Source organism: Carcharhinus amblyrhynchos, chromosome 27 (assembly GCF_965287045.1).
Source record: "Carcharhinus amblyrhynchos chromosome 27, sCarAmb.v2.hapA, whole genome shotgun sequence".
NCBI lineage: Eukaryota > Metazoa > Chordata > Chondrichthyes > Carcharhiniformes > Carcharhinidae > Carcharhinus > Carcharhinus amblyrhynchos.
The window spans coordinates 28,328,557-28,347,923 of record NC_137350.1 but is presented as its reverse complement, the minus strand read 5'-3'; the positions used below and the strand labels follow the sequence as shown (position 1 = coordinate 28,347,923).

Genomic DNA, 19,367 nt, shown 5'->3' with positions numbered 1-19,367 from the left:
GAGCAGGAGTAGGCCATCTGGCCCTTCGAGCCTGCCCCGCCATTCAATAAGATCATGGCTGATCTGTCGTGGCTCAGTTCCACTTTCCGGCCCTCTCCCCATAACCCTTAATCCCCTCTCTTATCAAAAACCCATCAACCCGCTTCTTGAAAATATTTAGCGAGGCAGCCTCCACCACTTCAATGGGTAGAGAATTCCAGAGATTCACCACCCTTTGAGTGAAGAAGTTCCTCCTCAACTCCGTTCTAAAACGCCCCCCCCTTTATCTTGAGGCTGTGCCCCCTAGTCCTACTGTCTTTTTTCAGTGGGAAGAGTCTCTCCACCTCTATCCTATCCATCCCATTCATCATCTTATACGTCTCAATGAGATCTCCCCTCATTCTTCTAAACTCCAACGAGTACAAGCCTAGTTTATTCAGCCTCTCCTCATAGTTCAACCCCCTCAACTCCGGTATCAGCCTAGTAAACCTCCTCTGCACTCCCTCCAAGGCCAAAATATCTTTGCGCAGGTGCGGCGCCCAAAACTGCACACAGTACTCCAGCTGCGGCCTCACCAATGCCCTATACAGCTGCAGCAAGACCTACTTTTATATTCAATCCCCTTCGCTATGAAGGCCAGCATCCCATTCGCCTTCCTGACCACCTGCTGCACCTGCAAGCTGGGTTTTTGCGACTCATGCACAAGGACCCCGAGGTCCCTCTGCAGTTTTTCGCCCCGTAAGTAATAGTCCTTCCTACCATTCTTCCTACCAAAGTGGACCACCTCACACTTGCCAACATTAAATCCATTTGCCATTTCCTGGCCCATTCGCCCAGCCTATCTAGATCCTTCTGCAGACTCTCCACACAATTTGCCGTTCCCCCAATCTTGGTGTCATCCGCAAATTTCGACACCCTACACTTGGTTCCCTCCTCCAAATCATCTATATAAATGGTAAAAAGCTGAGGCCCCAGCACCGACCCCTGGGGCACTCCACTAGTCACCATCCGCCAATCCGAATAGCACCCGTTGACCCCCACTCTCTGCCTCCTATTTGACAACCAATCCTCTATCCACGCTAACACCCTACCCCCAACTCCAAGTCCCCTGACCTTCTGCAATAACCTCGTGAGGTACTTTGTCAAACGCCTTCTGAAAATCTAGAAAGACCACATCCACCGGCTCTCCTCTATCCACCGCCCTAGACACATCCTCATAGAACTCCAGTAAATTTGTCAGACACGACTTCCCTTTAATGAAACCGTGCTGCGTCTGCTCTATCAAGCAATTGCCTTCAAGATGCCTCGCAATTTCCTCCTTAATGACGGATTCTAACATTTTACCTACCACAGACGTTAAACTAACCGGCCTATAATTCCCTGCCTTTTGCCTGGCACCCTTCTTAAACAACGGCGTAACATTAGCCGTTTTCCAATCTTCCGGCACTTCCCCGGAATCCAGCGACGTCTGGAAAATAACCACCAATGCATCCACTATAACCTCCGCCATTTCTTTCAGGACCCTCGGATGCATTCCATCCGGTCCTGGGGACTTGTCCACAATCAGCCCCTCCAGTCTGTCAAGCACCGCCTCTCTAGTAACAGTAATGTCACTAATTTACTAACCCATCCTCCTACACCCTCATCTAGGTCATTTATAAAAATGACAAACAGCCCCAAAACAGATCCCTGTGGTACACCACTAGTAACTGAACTCCAGGTTGAACATTTCCCATCAACTACCACCCTCTCTTCTTTCAGCTAGCCAATTCCTGATCCAAACCGCTACATCACCCTCAATCCCATGCATCTGTATTTTCTGCAGTAGCTTACCACGGGAAACCTTACCAAACACTTTACTGAAATCCACATACACCACATCAACTGCTTTACCCTCATCCGCCTCTTTGGTCACCTTCTCAAAGAACTCAAGGTTTGAGAGGCACGACCTACCCTTCACAAAACTGTGTTGGCTATCCCTAATCAAATTATTTCTCTCTAGATTATAAATCCTCTTATAATCCTTTCTAAAACTTTGCCCACAACAGAAGGTTCACCGGTCTATAATTTTCAGGATGGTCTCTACTCCCCTTTTGAACAAGGGGACAACAACATTTGCTACCGTCCAGTCTTCTGGTACTATACCCGTGGACAATGATGACAAAGATCAAAGCCAAAGGCTCTGCAATCACCTCCCTAGCCTCCCAGAGAATCCGAGGATAAATCCCACCCGGCCCAGGGGACTTAATTCTAGAAAGTGTGAAAATAGATAACACCTCCTCCTTATGAACCTCAATCCTGTCTAGTCCAAAAGCCTGTATCTCAGTATTCTCCTCGACTACATTGACTTTTTCCTGTATGAATACTGACGGAAAATATTCATTTAGTGCCTCTAACTCTTCAGACTCCACAGACAACTTCCACTACTGTCCTTGACTGGCCCTAATCTTGCCCTAATCATTCTTTTATTCCTGACATACCTATAGAAATCTTTAGGGTTTTCCTTGATCCTACCTGCCAAAGACTTCTCATGTCCTCTTCTGGCTCTTCTCAACTCTCTTTAGATCCTTCCTGGCTAACTTGTAACGCCACCTGACAAAGAGGGGAACCTCGAAAGCTTGTGAGTTTACTATCAAATAAATTGGTTGGACTTAAACCTGGTGTTGTCAGACTTCTTACTTAACTTGTAACTCTCCAGTGCCCTAACCGAGCCTTCATGTCTCATCTTTACGCAAGTCTCCTCCTTCCTCTTCACAAGAGATTCAACTTCCTTAGTAAACCATGGTTCCCTTGCTCGACCACTTCCTCCCTGCCTGACAGGTACATGGACACGCAGTAGCTGCTTCTTGAACAAGCTCCACATTTCAATTGTGCCCATCCCCTGCAGTTTCCTTCTCCAATCTATGTATCCTAAATCTCGCCTAAAAGCCTCAATTTCCTTTCCCCCAGTTATAACTTTTGCTCTTTGGTATATACCTATCCCTTTCCATCGCTAAGGTAAACGTAACCGAATTGTGGTCACTATCACCAAAGCGCTCACCTACCTCCAAGTCTAATACCTGGTCTGGTTCATTACCCAGTACCAAACCCAATGTGGCCTCGCCTCTTGTTGGCCTATCTACATACTTTGTCAGGAAACCATCCTGCACACATTGGACAAAAACTGACCCCTCTAAAGTACTTGAACTATACAAATATTGACTGAAAAAGCTAAAGTTGAAGCCCCCATAACAACTACCCTGTTACTTTCACTCCTATCCAAAATCATCTTTGCAATCCTTTCCTCTACATCTCTGGAACTTTTTGGAGGCCTATAAAAAAACTCCCAGCCTCTCCTTTCCTGTTCCTAATCTTAGCCCATACTACCTCAGTAGATGAGTCCTCAAACATCCTTTCTGCCACTGTAATACTGTCCTTGACTGACAGTGCCACACCTCCCCCTCTTTTACCACCTTCCCTGCTCTTACTGAAACAAAAGTAGGCTTAAATTAACATGCAATGAAGGTACTGTGAAAATCCCCTAGTCGCCACACTTTGGCACCTGTTGGGGTACACAGAGGGAGAATTTAGCACGGCTAATACACCTAACCAGCACGTTTTTCGTAATGTGGAGGAAACCAGAGCACCTGGAAAAACCGACGCAGACACAGGGAGAACATGCAGACTCCACACAGACAGTGACCCAAGCCAGAAAATGAACCTGGGTCCCTGGTGCTGAGAGGCAGCAGTGCTAACCACTGGTGCCCCTAGAGATGCCATCTCAAATGATAATACCCCAACAGGCAGCTGGTTATACAGAAAAATAAAACCGGAGACCAATGTGTACAAAGCACAAAACTGGTCATTAGCTACTGTTTCTGGGGTTCACTGCCTTATGCTTCAAACTAACTTACCTGTGAGATGTTTTGAGATATTTTGTGCTTGTATAAATGCAAACTATTTTAATACATTGCCATGCCCTGAGGTAAAATTTAATTTCAGGTTATCACCTCCTGCCCATATACTGACCCAAACTGATTATTTACTTCCTTGCGACAAGTGTCCCGAAGCAGTACTTCAACTCTAATTCCTTCGGCGTTTGCTTTTCAAACAGTTTTTTTTTGAATGCTAATCCAACTGTTTCTCCAATTAACACCAGATCAAAAGTTACTTAGAACACACTTTTGACTTCAATACAAACGTGAAATTTTCTATAATAGGAGGCTTCAGCGTGTCAGACGGTTTTGGCCATAATGCTATCTTTCTGAGCCAGCCTCAAGGTGCAATCATCTGATTCACCTTATTCTGTGGATAGCTCCACAGATAGCATAGGTTTTGTGCTGGCCACTAAATCTTCCTGTTACTTTACCAGAATCAGCAAGGTTGATTTGAATGGAAGCACAGTCCTTGGCACCAATTTTGTTTGCAGAGCATTTACGTAGAACGTAAAGATCAACAAATTCACTAGCATTGTTCTACACATTGGATTTTACTTAGTTGAATTTTTATGCAGGGATATGGTTGGTCCATGTTTCAGTCAGTATGAGGATTGCAGAAATCTGTTGAAAAATTGTGACTATTGGGACAGGTAGTAAACACTGCACTGCCATGATAATGTAACATTCCATCTACAAAATGATCTTTTAATCTTCCAAAGGTAAGGGATAGGCACTGTACATTGAAATTAGAAAGATAATTGGTGGTGTAAATTAATATAGGCACAAATGTGGGAGAGGGGAAGAGGAGTTTTTTTTAAAGGGGGCAGGAATAAGATGTTGCACAAGGATGTGGTTTTCAAAGGGGGCTTCAGAAGTGTAGCTCAAATGCCAGGTTCCAGTGTTAAAGGAAAGAGCACAAGGGAATAAGTGGTCAGCTTCAAAGTGGAAGCAAAGGTTGTTTTTAGATAGCAATTATAAACAGGAGGTGGAGGATGACAACATTTGCTTAGCCACTATCTGCAAGTATCACAGGTCTTCAAAATTAAGAATCCCTCGCGTTTAGAAGGCTAAGTGATAATCTGGGATATCACATGGGATGATGTGGGTATGCCGGCGTTGGACTGGCGTAAACACAGTAAAAGTCTGACAACACCAGGTTTTAGTCCAACCGATTTATTTGATAATAGACTCACAAGCTTTCGGGGTTAGTCCCTTCGTCAGGCGAATGGAGAGTTCTGGCCTCAGACAGAGCATATAAAGCACAGACAGTTTAGAGATTACTGATTAGAATGCGAATCCTTACACCTAACCAGGTCTTGAACAGCAGGTTAGGTGTAAGGATTCGCATTCTAATCAGTAATCTCTAAACTGTCTGTGCTTTATATGCTCTGTCTGAGGCCAGAACTCTCCATTCGCCTGACGAAGGGACTAACCCCGAAAGCTTGTGAGTCTATTATCAAATAAATCGGTTGGACTAAAACCTGGTGTCGTCAGACGTTTTACTGATATCACATGGGATACAGGGTAATTTGGTAAAATGGATTCAAAATTGGCTCAGTTGTAGGAAATACAGGGTGATGACAGAAGGCTGCTTTCGGTTACTGGAAGCCAGTGTCCAGTGGCGTACCACAGGGATCTGTGTTGGGCCCCCTATTATTCGTCACTTATATAAATGACATTGATGACAATGGTAGGGGTAGGATTAGTAAAATTGGGTGAGTGGCTAACAGTGAGGCAGAGTGTTGTGGACTACAAGATATAGAGGGAATGGTCAAATGGGCAGATAAGTGTCAAATGGAATTTAACCCTGAAATGTGAGCGGTGATACATTTGTGAAAGAGTAATTTGACAAGTATTCAATGAATGGTAGGACACTAGGAAGTTCCGTGGACAAAGTGACCTTGGCATATTTGTCCACAGGTCTTTGAAAGCAGAAGGGCATGTTTTTATAGGGTGGTGAAAAGGGATTATGGGACACTTGCCTTTATCAATCGAGGCATAAGATTACAAAAGCAGGGAAAGAGTGTTGGAGTTGTATAAAACTTTGGTAAGGCCAGAACTAGAGTACTGTGTGCAATTCTTGTCACCACATTTTTGGAAGGATGTGATTGCACTAGAGGGGTTGCAGAGGTGATTTACCAGGATGCTACCTGGGATGGAACATTTAAGTTATGGAAGTTGGATAGGCTTGGGTTGTTTTCATTGCAGAGGAGAAGACTGAAGGGCAACCTGATCAAAGTGTACAAGATTATGGAGACATGGACAGAGTGGATAAGGAGCAACTATTCCCCTTAGTTGAAGGGTCAGTCACAAGGGGACATGGGTTCAAGCTGAAGGGCAGGAGATTTTTTTGAGGGGGGGGGTGGAGAGAAGAGAGAAGATAGATGTAAAGAAAACTTTTGCCTGTCTGGGAGGGTGGTGGGGGCTGGTTGCTTCACATTCTTTACATCACAACATTCAGGACTATGGGCCAAATGCTAGCCCATGGGGTTAGATGAGAGTTTGGGTGTTTCCAGTGTGTTGGTGCAGACTTGATAGGCCAAAGGATCTCTGTGTTGTATGATTCTATGAATCTACTTGGGTGATTAAAATGATAGAACAATAAAATGTACGCCAAGTTATGGAGCAATTCAAATTTAAGATAGAAATTTGTTAGGCAAGTGTTTCAAGGAATACAGAACAGAGGAATATTAGAAGTTGAAACACAGGAGCTTCATGATCTAATACTGATAACAGACCAAACATAATATGGCTGAATGATTTCATTAGAACCAGAATAGGCAAGAGGACAGAAGTTTGAAGCTGTAATCTCACTTATACAGTAGTTTCAAACAGTGGCATTACTGGCATAAATCACATGGATCAAACTAATGAGAGATCAGAGAAACGAATAAGAAAATGACTACACATGGGCAATTGGAAATACAGACCTTAAGAAATTGACCACACCCCTTTGGTGGAACACTAACACATGCAGCAGGATTCTAAGCAGTTTGCACAACAAATAAGACCATAAGATATAGGAGCAGAATTAGGCTAGTCATTGAGTCTGTTCTGCCATTCGATCAAAGTAGATATTTCTCAACCCCTTTTTTCTGTACCATTTGATCCCCTTATCAAGAACCTATCTATCTTAAATACACTCATTGACCTGACCTCCACAGCCTTCTGCAGCAATCATAGATTCATCACCCGCTGGCTGAAGAAATTCTCTCATCTTGGTTCGAAAGGATTGTCCCTTTATTCTGAGACTGTGCCCTCCTAGCCTCTCCTACTAAGGGGAACATCTTCCCCACATCCACTCTAACCAGGCCTTTTTAGTATTCTGTAAAAAACTGGAGATGCTGACATCAAAAGTTTTTGAACCTATCTTTTAGCTATAGTTAACTGAAATTAAGCTTTATAATCCAGACAAAAACCTTGCCACAAAGACCTCAGAACATAAAATGGTGTCTTGCAAACCAGATATTTGTAGGGGCTTTCACGTATACAAGCTAGAAATTATCTATCCAACAGTCACACAACAATTGTCATCCATTGTTGTTTTAGAGATGGAGGAACTAAATCAACGAGTAAATCAGGCTATTAGGCAAAACCTTTGAACAATTTCCCTCAGTCAGTGCAATCAACAAAATTTATTTGCCCTACCTTGTACACCCCATGTAATTCACAAAAGGCTATGCAAATGTTTGATCAATTTAAAGCACTCAGAACTAAGGTGTACAAAACACACCTAAATCAGGGATATTTATTCCCCCACTTACATACATTATTGTAGAGATGAGCACGGTTCTGATTTAACACATCAGCAACCCAAGGTCGCAATATCCCAATTGTTTCTTTGCTGAATGTAGGGCTGCATCTTTCAGTGGCTGAGGAGCACAGCATTACGGTTGCACCCAAAGGTTGCTTATTTGCCACTAAGTGTAACCAGCTCACATTCTGAAAGGATCTGCCAAATCACTGTCACTTTCAGTTAAAAACCACTGGTGGGAGATGAAGCGTTTTGTAAAACCAATCTTTGGAAATTATTTTGTACTTGTTACTGGTTTCTACTCCATTTTAAAGCTTTGAGTACAAGAACTGAAAAGGACAAATGGTGTCAGAAAACTAATGTTCTTGCAGTTGGATTCAGAGATTTAGGAATTTCAATCATTTTAATCCCATAATGAAGGTGCTCAGTAATTGCCATTGCTTTTACCAATGGCATATGTTATTGGAACAATTCACATGTTAGAAATGTACTTTTTACAAGGTCATATGAATATACATATTAGGAGCAGGAGGCAGTCACTTGGCCATTCACGTTTGCTCCACTACACAATGAGATCATGGCTGACCTATCTATCCCTGGTGACTTTTCGCCCCCTTGTTTACCAAGATTCTATGTAGCTCTGCCTTGAAAACATTCAAAGGCCTTGCTACCACTGCCTCTTGAGTTTCAAAAGACTCACTACCCTCAAGATTTATGGCCATTTCATAAGGGTGACTCCTAGTTTTAGATTCTCCCATAGAGTAAACAACTTCTCCAAATCCATCCTGTCAGGAGGCTTCAAGATCTTGTATGTTTAAATCAAATCATTTCTTACTCTTTGAAACTCCAGTGGATACAAAACTAGCTCAATTTTCCCCCATAATACTATCCACCCATTCTGGGTATTAGTCTAGTAAACCTTCTCTGAACTGCTTCTAATGTATTTACATCCTTTCTTAATTAAGGAGACCAATGCTGTACACAGTATTTCAGATGCACTTATGCCAGTGGTTTGAACAACTGGAACACAATCTCCACATTTTTATACTCAATTCTTCTCACAATAGATGAGAGCATTCCACTAGCATTACTGATTACTTGTAGCACCTTCATACTAGCCTTGTGATCATGCACTAGGACACCCAGGTTGCTCAATTTCACAACCCTGCAATCTCGCACTATTTAAGTGATATGCTTCTCTTATTCTTTCTGCCAAAGTGAACAATTTCACATTTTTCTACATTGTACTCCATTTGTCAGATCATTAGCCACACACTTAACATATGCCCCCTTCACAACTTGCTTGCCTGCCCATCTCTGTAGCAGAAAATCTAATGCCTGCGGTCCCTTCATTCAAGTCATTTATATAAATTGTAAACAGTTGAGGCCCCAGCACTGATCCACATGGCACACCATCCATATCTCGCCTATCAGAAAATTCTGTTTAAGCATAGCATTTGCTGTTAGTGAGCCAGCCAATCTTCTTTCTATATGAATATGATACCACCCTCACCACAAGCTTTCATTTTCTGTCATAACCCTTTGATGTGGCAGCTTATCAAATGCCTTCTGGAAGTCTAAGTACAGTACTTCCACCCATTCCACTTTATCCATAGTAGCAAGAATAATGGAAGATGCTCAGCTCATAAAAGCCCTTTCTTTCTTTCCTCCTCTGCCTCCACTGTTAAATTTGCATACAAAATGCTGCCAGCAGATTTAACACAACCATGCTTTTGACGCTTTCGTCCAAGGTATTTGTATAAATTGTAAAAGATTGAGTTCAGAGCTTTCTCTGTGACACACCGCTTGTTATATCAGGGGAGGCCGTGTCAGTGGTATCATCAGTAGACCAGTAAGCCATAGACCCAAGATAATGCTCTGGGGGTCTGGTTTCAAATCCCAATATGGTAGATGGTGAAACTTGAATTTAATAAATTCTGGTATGGCCCATAACTTCAGATCCAGAGTAATATGGCTGATTTTTAAATGCCCTCAAATAGCCTAACAAACCACAGTTCAAAGGCAATTAAAGATGGGCAATAAATGCTGGCCCAGCCAGTAACGCCCACATTTTAAAAACTTCATTTGTTGGACATGGACTCTGCTGGCTGGCCGGCATTTATTGCTTATCCCTAGTTGCCCTTGAGGTGGTGGTGAGCTGTCTTCTTGAAATGCTGCAGTCCATGTGTTGCGAGTGACCCACAAGGCCATTAGGGTGGGAATTTCAGGATTTTGACCCAGCAACAGGGAAGGAACATTGATATATTTCCAAGTCAGGATGGTGAGTGGCTTGGAGGGGAACTCGCAGTTGGTGGTGTTCCAACGTACCTGCTGCCCTTGTTCTTCCAGATGGAAGTGGTTGTGGATTTGGAAGGTGCTGTCTAAGGATCTTTGGTGAATTGCTGCAGTGCATTTTGCAGATAGTACACACTGCTGATACCGAGCATCAGTGGAGGAGGAGTGGATGTGCTGTCAATCAAGTGGGCTGCACTGTTCTGGATGGTGTTAGTTGGTGTTGTTGGACATGGGCGGCGCAGGCTCCATTAAGTTTCTTCAGTGTTGTTGGAGTTGCACCCATCTTGGCAAGTGGGAGTATTCCATCACACTCCTGACTTGTGCCTTGTAAATAGTGGAGAGTCAGGAGTTACTTGCTGCAGTATTCATAGCTCTTGTAGCCACTGTTTATGTGGGAGTCCAGTTAAGTTACTGGTCAGTGATAACCTCAATGTTGTTGACAATAGGGGATTCAGTGATGGTTACACCGCTGAATGTCAAGGGGTGGTTAGAGTGTCTCAGATCTGATGGTTACTGCCTGGCATTTGTGGGGTGCAAATGTTACTCATCACTTGTCAGCCCAAGCCTGGGCATTTTCCAGATCTTGTTGCATTCTAAGATGGCACTGGAGCGAGGTGACTTCTTGCAAGCTGTACCCAGCATACCTTCTAATTCTATACTTCTAAAACTTCATTCTAATTCTTAATCTCTCTAAGAATGTATTAAGTTGATATTTCTCTACATCCTAGCTATGACTGTAACACTACATCCTGCATTCTCTTGTTTCCTTCTCTACAAATGGTATGTTTTGTCTGTATAGCACGCAAGAAAATACTTTTCACTGCATGTTAATATATCGACAATAAATCAAAATCATTTGGATGTGGGTGGCTTCAGTATCTGAGTTGCAAATGGTGCTGAACATGTTCGCCAGTGATTGCACAATCCCCACTTCTGACCTTATGATGGAGGGAAAGTCGCTGATAAAGCAGCTGAAGATTGTTGTGCCTAGGACACTACCCTGAGGGACTCAGGGTAGTGTCCTAGGCTCCAACAATTTGCAAAGTATCACTTCCCTGGTGATTGTAAATTTCTTCAGTTCCTCCCTACCAATGATTTACAGCTATTTTTGGGATGTTACTCGTATCCACTATAGTGAAGACTGATGCAAAAACACTTCCTCAATTCATCTGCCATCTCCATTTTCCATTGGTCCTATAGAAAGGGAGTCTGATGAATCACTTTAATGCTTCTGATTTAAGTATCTATAGAAACTTACTACTCATTTTTATAGTTCTAGCTAGTTTTCTCTGGTACTCAATTTTCCCTCCTTATACTTTGCTGTTCCTTATATTCTGTACAATCTTCTGACCTGCTGCCAACTTGCACAGTTATATTTATTTCTTTTAAGTTTGATACTAGCTTTAACTTTAGTTAATCAGAGGTGATGAGCTGACCTCTTGGAATGCATCTATTATGCATGTTCTGAAATACCGCTTTGAACATCTGCCACAGCAACCCTATTGATTTATCCTTTAGTTTACTTTAGCTAGCTCTGCTTTTACTCCCTCATAATTGCCCTCAAGTTTAAATACAGAGTCTTGGACCCACACCTCTCCTTCAAACCTAATGTAAAATTCACAGTTATATTATGATCACTGCTACCCAAGATGCCTTCACTATGAGGTTATCAATTAATCCTACCTCAATACGAGTTTGATATGGCCTTTCTGGTTGATTGCAGAACATGCTGTTCCAAGAAACTATCCAAAAAACATTCTGAGCTCAGCCAGGATACCTTTATCGATCTGATTTTTCCACTTTACACAAATTAAAATGCTCCACAATGTTTGCCGTACCTTTCTGCCAAGCTCCCACCACCTTTCTTTCTACTCTGTCCCATCATATAGTTACAATGAGAGCTGTATATACTCCAAGTGAGTTCTTACCTTTATTCCCTCATCTCAACAACACTTCTACATCCTGATTTCCTGAACTTAGTAAGAAGTCTCACAACAACAGGTTAAAGTCCAACAGTTTTATTTGGTAGCAAAAGCCACTAGTTTTCGGAGCACCGTTCCTTCGTCAGGACTTACCTCACAGGAGCAGCACTCCGAAAACTAGTGGCTTTTGCTACCTAAAACTGTCGGACTTTAACCTGGTGCTGAGACTTCTTACCGTGTTTACCCCCGTCCACATCATTCCTGAACTTAGGTCATCCCTCTCTCACGCGCCAATACAATTAATTAGCAGAGGTTTCCCTCCACCTTTTCCAAGTTTCCCATCCTTCCTAAAGGTCAGAAGCCCTTCAATATTCAGGTACTAATCTATGTCATCCTACAGCCATGACACTAATAGCCATCAGGTTGTACTTTTTCTATCCATTCACACTCCGTTCAATAGACAATCCCATCGAGTGCAATTGTAAATATAAATGTTAGGTATAGTCTGCCAAACCCAGTGTACACCACAATTGGACTTAATCCTTGGATTAATCTGCTCTCTCTAACATTTCAGGTGTAAGCATGTATACCATTTTAAACTCTGTTCCAGCTCTGAACATTTTAATAAATCAAATATAAGATATCAAATGTCTAGATATAAAAGCTATCAAATGTCCACATCAATTTAATTCAGAAAGGCTTATCTCAAAAGGGGTGTAAAATATTAAACTGTTCAAGAAAGAAATTAATCCAAATCCCTTGGACAGTATTCGGGCCGTAAAAAGTCAGTTTAAAATTCCATTTCAAGAAGAAATGATTTTAAGGCTGAACACTTGTGTACTCAGCTTGTTGAAGAATTTTCTGCATCTGATATTTTTGAATTGACAGGGTAATCAAAACTGCCCCATGGCACACAGCACAGTTACAGTAATTCCAGTTGAATAAACTTGCAAATTTCAGATGGGAGTGAGGGGCAGAGCAGGGACAGAGAAATTTCCCCCTAAAAAAATTTTTTTTTTTTTACACAAATCATTCAATGGATGTGGGCTTTACTGGCCAGACTAGCATTTATTGCCCATCCCCAATTGCCCTTGAGCAAGTGGTGGAGAGCTGCTTTCTTAAACGCTGCAGTTTATGTGGTATCAGTGCACCCATGGTGCTGTTAGGGAGGGAGTTCCAGAATAAAGAGCAAAGAACAGTACAGCACAAGAACAGGCCCTTCGGCCCTCCAAGCCTGCGCCGTTCATGTTTACTTACCTAATTCAACTGCTTCTATCCCTCTATTCCCTGTTTGTTCATTTGCCTATCAAGTCTTAAATGTGGCTAACAATGCCTCAACCATCATAGAGGACAGTGCATTCTAGGCCCCCGCCACCATGTGAAAAAACCTCCCCTGCACATCTCCACTGAACCTGTCCCCCTTGTAAATTGTTATTTTTGTTCTGGGAAAAAGCTTCCAACTCTTCACCCTATCTATACCTCTCAAGTTTATAAACTTATCAGGTCACCCTCTCAGGCTTCATCTTTCCAGGAGAGCAATCCCAGTTTATTCACTAACTAACCACCTCCATCCCAGGCTGGTAAACCTTTTCTGCACTCTCTCCAAAGCCTCCATGTCCTTCTGGTACTGTGGTGACCAGAATTGGACACAGTATTCCAAATGTAGCCAAACCAACATTTTATACAACTAAATTTGCCAACTTTTATACTTGATGTCCCATCCAATGAAAGCAAACATGCCATATGCTTTCTTCACCTTTTTCACCTGTGCTTTCACTTAAGGATCTGTGGACCTGTACTCCCAGATCTGTGTCTATCTCCTGATTGTTTTGCCATTTATTTTGAAGCTCCTACCCGAATTGGATCTACCAAAATGCATCACCTCACGTGCCCAGATTAAATTCCATCTGCCATTTCTCCGTCCAATTTTCCAATCTGTCCACATCATGCTGTATTCTCTGACAACCTTCATCACTATCTGCAACTCTGCCAATCTTACTATCTGTAAACTTGCTAATCAGACCAGCTACATTTTCTTCCAAGTCATTTGTATACATTACAAACAGCAGAGGTCCTAGCACCGATCCCCGAGGAACACCACTAGTTGCAGACCCCCATTCAGAAAAACATCCTTCTTCTGCTACCCTGTCCAATGGCCAAGTCAGTTCTGAAGCCATCTAGCTAATTCACCCCTGATTCCTGAGAGATAATCTTTTGCACGAGCCAGACATCAGGGACCTTGTCAAATGCCTTACTAAAGTCCACGTAGCCAACATCCATAGCTTTCCCTAGTCAATTTTTGTCACCACCTCAAAAACTCAATTATGGAGACATGAGCTCCCAAGTACAAATCATGCTGTCACTAACAAGACTATTCAGTTCCAAATCTGTATAGATCCTATTCCTATGATCTCCAGTTTCATTATCACTGACATCAAGCTCACTAGCCTATTACCCAGGTTATCCTTGCTACCCTTCTTAAACAACAGGACATTGGCTATCCTCCAATCCTCTGGTACTACGCCAGTGGTCAAAGAAACAAAGACTTTGGTTCGAGGCCCAGCAATTTCATCTTGTCTCCCTCAGAAATCTGGGATAGATGCCATCTGGCCCTGGGGATTCGTCTATCTTAATGCTTTTTATTCACCTAACACTTCCTCCCTTGTAAATGATTACTTCAAGGGTTTACACATCCTTCCAAGAGACCATCAATGTGTCCCTCTCCTTTGTGAATACCAATACCCACTTTTCTTTGGTTCTACACAATTTCCCTCCTTTCTCCTTAAGTGGAGAGACTTTCTCTAGCTACCCTCTTGCTCCTAATGTATAAAATGCCTTGGGATTCTTCTTAATCCTGTTTGTCAAAGACATTGTGACCCCTTCTTGCCCTAGCTCCGATTGAGCTCTTTTCTACTTTCCCTGAATTCTTCAAATGCTTCATCTGTTTTTAATTACCTAGATCTCATCTACACATCCCTTTTCTTTTTGAAGAGACTCAATTTCCCTTGTCATCCATGGTTCCTGAATCCTGCCTTTTTGTCCTTCCTTTTCATAGGCACATGCCTGTCCTGCACTCCAATCAACTGCTTCTTAAAAGACTCCCACATGCCTAATGTGGATTTGCTCTCAAACAGCCTCCAAATCCTGCCTAATCTGGTTGTAGTTAGCCTTCCCCCAATTTAGCACCTTAATCCTAGGACAATACTTGTCCTTTTCCATCAGTAACCAAAAGTTTACGGAATTGTGATCACTGTTAGCCACAGGTTCCGCTGCTGCAATTTTGATGACCTGGTCAGGTTCATTCCCTAGTACTAGGTTCAGTATAGTCTCCTCATTGTTCTGAAAAGCCTTCCTGGACACACATTCCTCACCATCTAGACCCTTGGCCCTAAGGGATTGCCAGTCAGAGGAAAATTAAAGTTACCCACTACAACAACCCTATTATTTCAATATCTATCCAGAATCTGCATACATATCCGTTCCTCAAGTTCCCATGGGCTGTTGGGAGGCCTGTAATAGGTTCCCATGATACTGACTCTGCCCTTCCTGTTTCTGAATTCTACCCAGTGTCTCATTACATGATTCTTCCAAGATGTCCTCCCCTGTACAGCTGTAATATGTTCCCTAACCAGTACTGCGAATCCCCACCTGTTTAACTTTCCTCTGTCTCACCTAAAACATTTATATTCTGCAATATTTAAATCTGTCCCTCTTTTAACCAAGTCTCTGTTATTGCAACTACATCCAAGTGGCACACAAGAATCAAGGCTCTGAGGTCATCTGTCTTACCTGTTATACTTCTTGCATTGAATACATGGAGTAAACACAGTCATTTCCCAGTTCTTACAACATCAAAATATTTCACTACTAATCACTTTTAAAGTCACTCATTATGGGAAAACAGCATCTAATTTGTACACAAAATCCCACAAGGAAACAAATTATCACTGTGCTGAGGAACAAATGTTGGCTGGGACATTTCTGAATAATGCCAATGCGTTTTAAATCCATCTGTTAAATTGAAGGCAAGAGTCCCGCCTGAAGGGCAACACCTGCAATTCAACACCGAAGGTTCACGCATTCTGGAAGAAGCCCATACTGTGTTCAATTCTTGCTTGCACCCAGAATCTTGGGACTTGAGGCAAGAATGCAACCACTGGTCAAAACTAACACTTGCGTGAATCAAGCAGCAACAGGGAATGCACAGATCTGGACGTATCAGCAAAATAATTGACTTTGCTGACAATCAGTGAATGGTGCACTCCTGTGTTGTAATCATTTGGTCCATCAAATCCAAACTGGTCCTCTACAAGAACAACTCAGCTAGTCCCATTCTCCATCCTTTCCCCCCATAGCCACACAAAATGTATCTTTTAAAAGCCACAATTGAATAATTTCCACCATATTTTTAGACAGCGCATTCCAGAACTTAAATGTCACCTTTGCATCTTACGCCACTCACCTTAAGTCAATGTTCTCTCGTAGATAAAGACAGGGTTAACGTCAGCAGTTGTAAAGTCAGATTATTTTTAAATGACTAATGGAAATTTAAGTGTGATTTCATTCTCCAGGCAAATGCTGCTCAAGTCAAATGATTTAATTAATGGCATAGCAGATACAAAGGGCTGAATGGCCTACTTCTACCCAATTGCAGAATAGGGAAATTAGGGGTGGCAGGAGATAGATTGCAAAGCAGGATTTCAAGTGGGGAGAAATGCAGCAAAACAAGCGGGAAAGAATTTCACAGCCTAAGTGCAAGGCAGACACTGCAATACTGCCAATAATGAAAAGGAGACCCAACACTACAGAATGTTATGAGGTCACTCAATTTGCTCTTGGTGAATGAAAGGGAAAACATACTTAATCAAGAGAGAAAGTCACCATCAGACCTAAAAGAGAATGATTAACTTGGACGTTAGTTTAATCCAGCTAGGCTAAGCAAGCATCGCCTACAGCAAATTGTCTTTACAATATCAGCGCTCAATGCTTAATCACACACAGAAATAACAAACATTTAATTGTGACTAACTTCCTTTTAATTGGCTTGACATTTATAAGTGGCCCTTACAAGTGCAATTACTTGTATAGAACACTTTACCTGTACAGAGTACCTCTGCTGGTGTGGCATCAATAAACAGTAGTCTACAACCTCTTTGCTGTCAGTTTATGCAGATATTTACACTAAAGCCCAGGCAAACTAATGGCACCTATTAGATTTTAATAGCTTATTGCAAATGAAAGCACTTAGAAAGACAAGGTAAGAAAGAAAGCAATTACTGGAGATTCTTCTCTTCTGAGCTCTTTTCAAGTGAAGCATGCTTTTGACTCCCTACCTCATGAAAATTCTAGCTGACAGATTTACACAAACTCCAGATCTCAATTACAGAAGCAAAACAAGCACAGAATCCCTACAGTGTAGAAAGACTAGTCGGCCCATCGAGTGTGCACTGACCACAATCTCACCGAGGCCCTATTCTGGCAACCTCACATTTACCCTGCTAATCTCCCTGATACTAGTGTCAATTTAGCATGGCCAATCAACCTAACCCGCACATCTTTGGACAGTGGGAGGAAACCAGAACACCTGGAGGAAGCCCACACAGACAGAGGGAGAACGTGCAAACTCCATACAGACAGTAACCCGAGGCCACAATTGAACCCAGGTCCCTGGCACTGAGGCAGCAATGCTAATCACTGCCACCCACCATGCTGCCATGCAAACATATACTGTTTGGAACAGAATTTGTGTATCCTGAAATTGTTGAAACTAATGTCATAGTAAAGACGCATCCCCTGCCCATACAATCATAGGGTGGTGACATTTTTCACTGCAAATGCCAGGCCATAATTTTCTGGGACTTAGCCCTGCTCCTTGATGCAATGTTAGAACCATGGCTTCCTGCTGAAATTTTCCAGCTTTTCCTGTTTTTGTTTCAGATTCCAACATCTACAATATTTTACCTTCATCATAAAAGCAAGTGTGGTGCCCTCATTGGGCACCTTGAGATCTGGCTTTAACAGGTCCTATTGCAAGGTAACAGAAATTAAGCCCTGCTGAAAGGTCATCTGCCTGAAACATTAACTGTTTCTTTCCACAGGTGCTGCTTGGCCTGAGTGTTCATATCAGATTTCCAGCATCCGCGGTACTCTACTTTTGTGATAGAAATTATTTCTGAAGGGAATGAGTTGCTGGCTTCTAATCTGAAACTATCACTCAAATGTGGACTTCTGTAATTCAGATGATGAATCCCATGCATTGTCAAGGTCATTCAAGATCATAATTTGCCCATCTAGATCTTAAAATCAGAGGCAGAAATCAGAAATAGTCCATTTGATGATAGTTGAAGACTGGAAGCCAGTAATTCATTCTTTTCCAAAATAGCACAAGAGATAACCGAAGCATTAAACTTTTGTTTTGTCTGTGGCAATCTGAAAGGAAGAGGATGGGGTGGCGGAGTGGCACAGCATTACTGGCCCATTTAATCAATGAACCAGACAAATACAAATCCTCAAAGTGAGCCATCTATCAAAAGTGTTCATTAAGTTGGTGCATCAGTTAATTGTTAACTATCCATCTTAAAAAGACTTGCGGGCTGAAGTAGCATCACATCAATGGTTCTTTTATTTTGGCCACTGCCAATACTGCTCCCAATCCATTGGTATGCTGTTACAGCACATTCCAATTATTACCCAGCAAACTGTGGTTGAAGTCATCACTTGAGAATCAGGGCATCAGAATGCTTCAACTCATCACTTGTAGACACTTCCAGGCCACACAGTCACTGCAAAACACCACATCAAACAAGCAATCAACTAGCATAGTTAAAAATAGAACTGCTTTTTGAAAGAAGTTTCAGGCAACTGATGTTTATAACTGTCTAGGAAGTTGCCATTAGCAACAACATCCATTGTAAGCTAGTTGCATTGGAAATGCACCTGGGCATTTGAAAAGAAAATATATATGAACCACAATCTACTGCAACAGAAATGTTCATTAAATTCTACATTGGGGATCAGAAGTATTATTGGCTACATCATTAGCAATTTAGCAAGTGTGCTAGTAATCAAAATACTGTAAACACTCAACAAAACGAGAAACGACCTGTGGAGTTAATGAAAACCGTACCCAGGCTAGACATAAAACAAATGCTGGGTACCAAAAGGTGCAGAAAGAGTTTGAAAACATATCCAGCAGTTGTTTTACCTCCTGGTCATATCTCTTCTCACCAGGTCTCAATGAACTGAATCCAGAATGAACACCCCTTCTCCGCATCAAATAACTGGTTGGACTGTATTGCAAAGGATGTAGTGCCCAGGTGAAATCCCTCAACTTTTCCATCAGTTCCTCCCTCTGCACACTTCAATGCACTGCCACACACGGAATAGTTTTACAAGCAACGGCATACCTCTAGTCTCTTTAAATTTTACTATTTGGTAAGGCAAGATGCTCATGAGCTATTTTCCACTAATGGTATCACAGGCAAGTTTAATCTCATTCTC

General features: G+C 42.1%; 1 protein-coding gene and 1 pseudogene across 1 annotated transcript in view; both read right to left on the bottom strand.

Moving 5' to 3' along the window:
• Nucleotides 1–19,367, bottom strand: part of rab5c (RAB5C, member RAS oncogene family) — a 49,338-nt gene that overhangs the window by 14,116 nt on the left and 15,855 nt on the right. The window lies entirely within an intron of this gene.
• Nucleotides 4,193–19,140, bottom strand: LOC145359023 (small ribosomal subunit protein eS21 pseudogene; annotated as a pseudogene).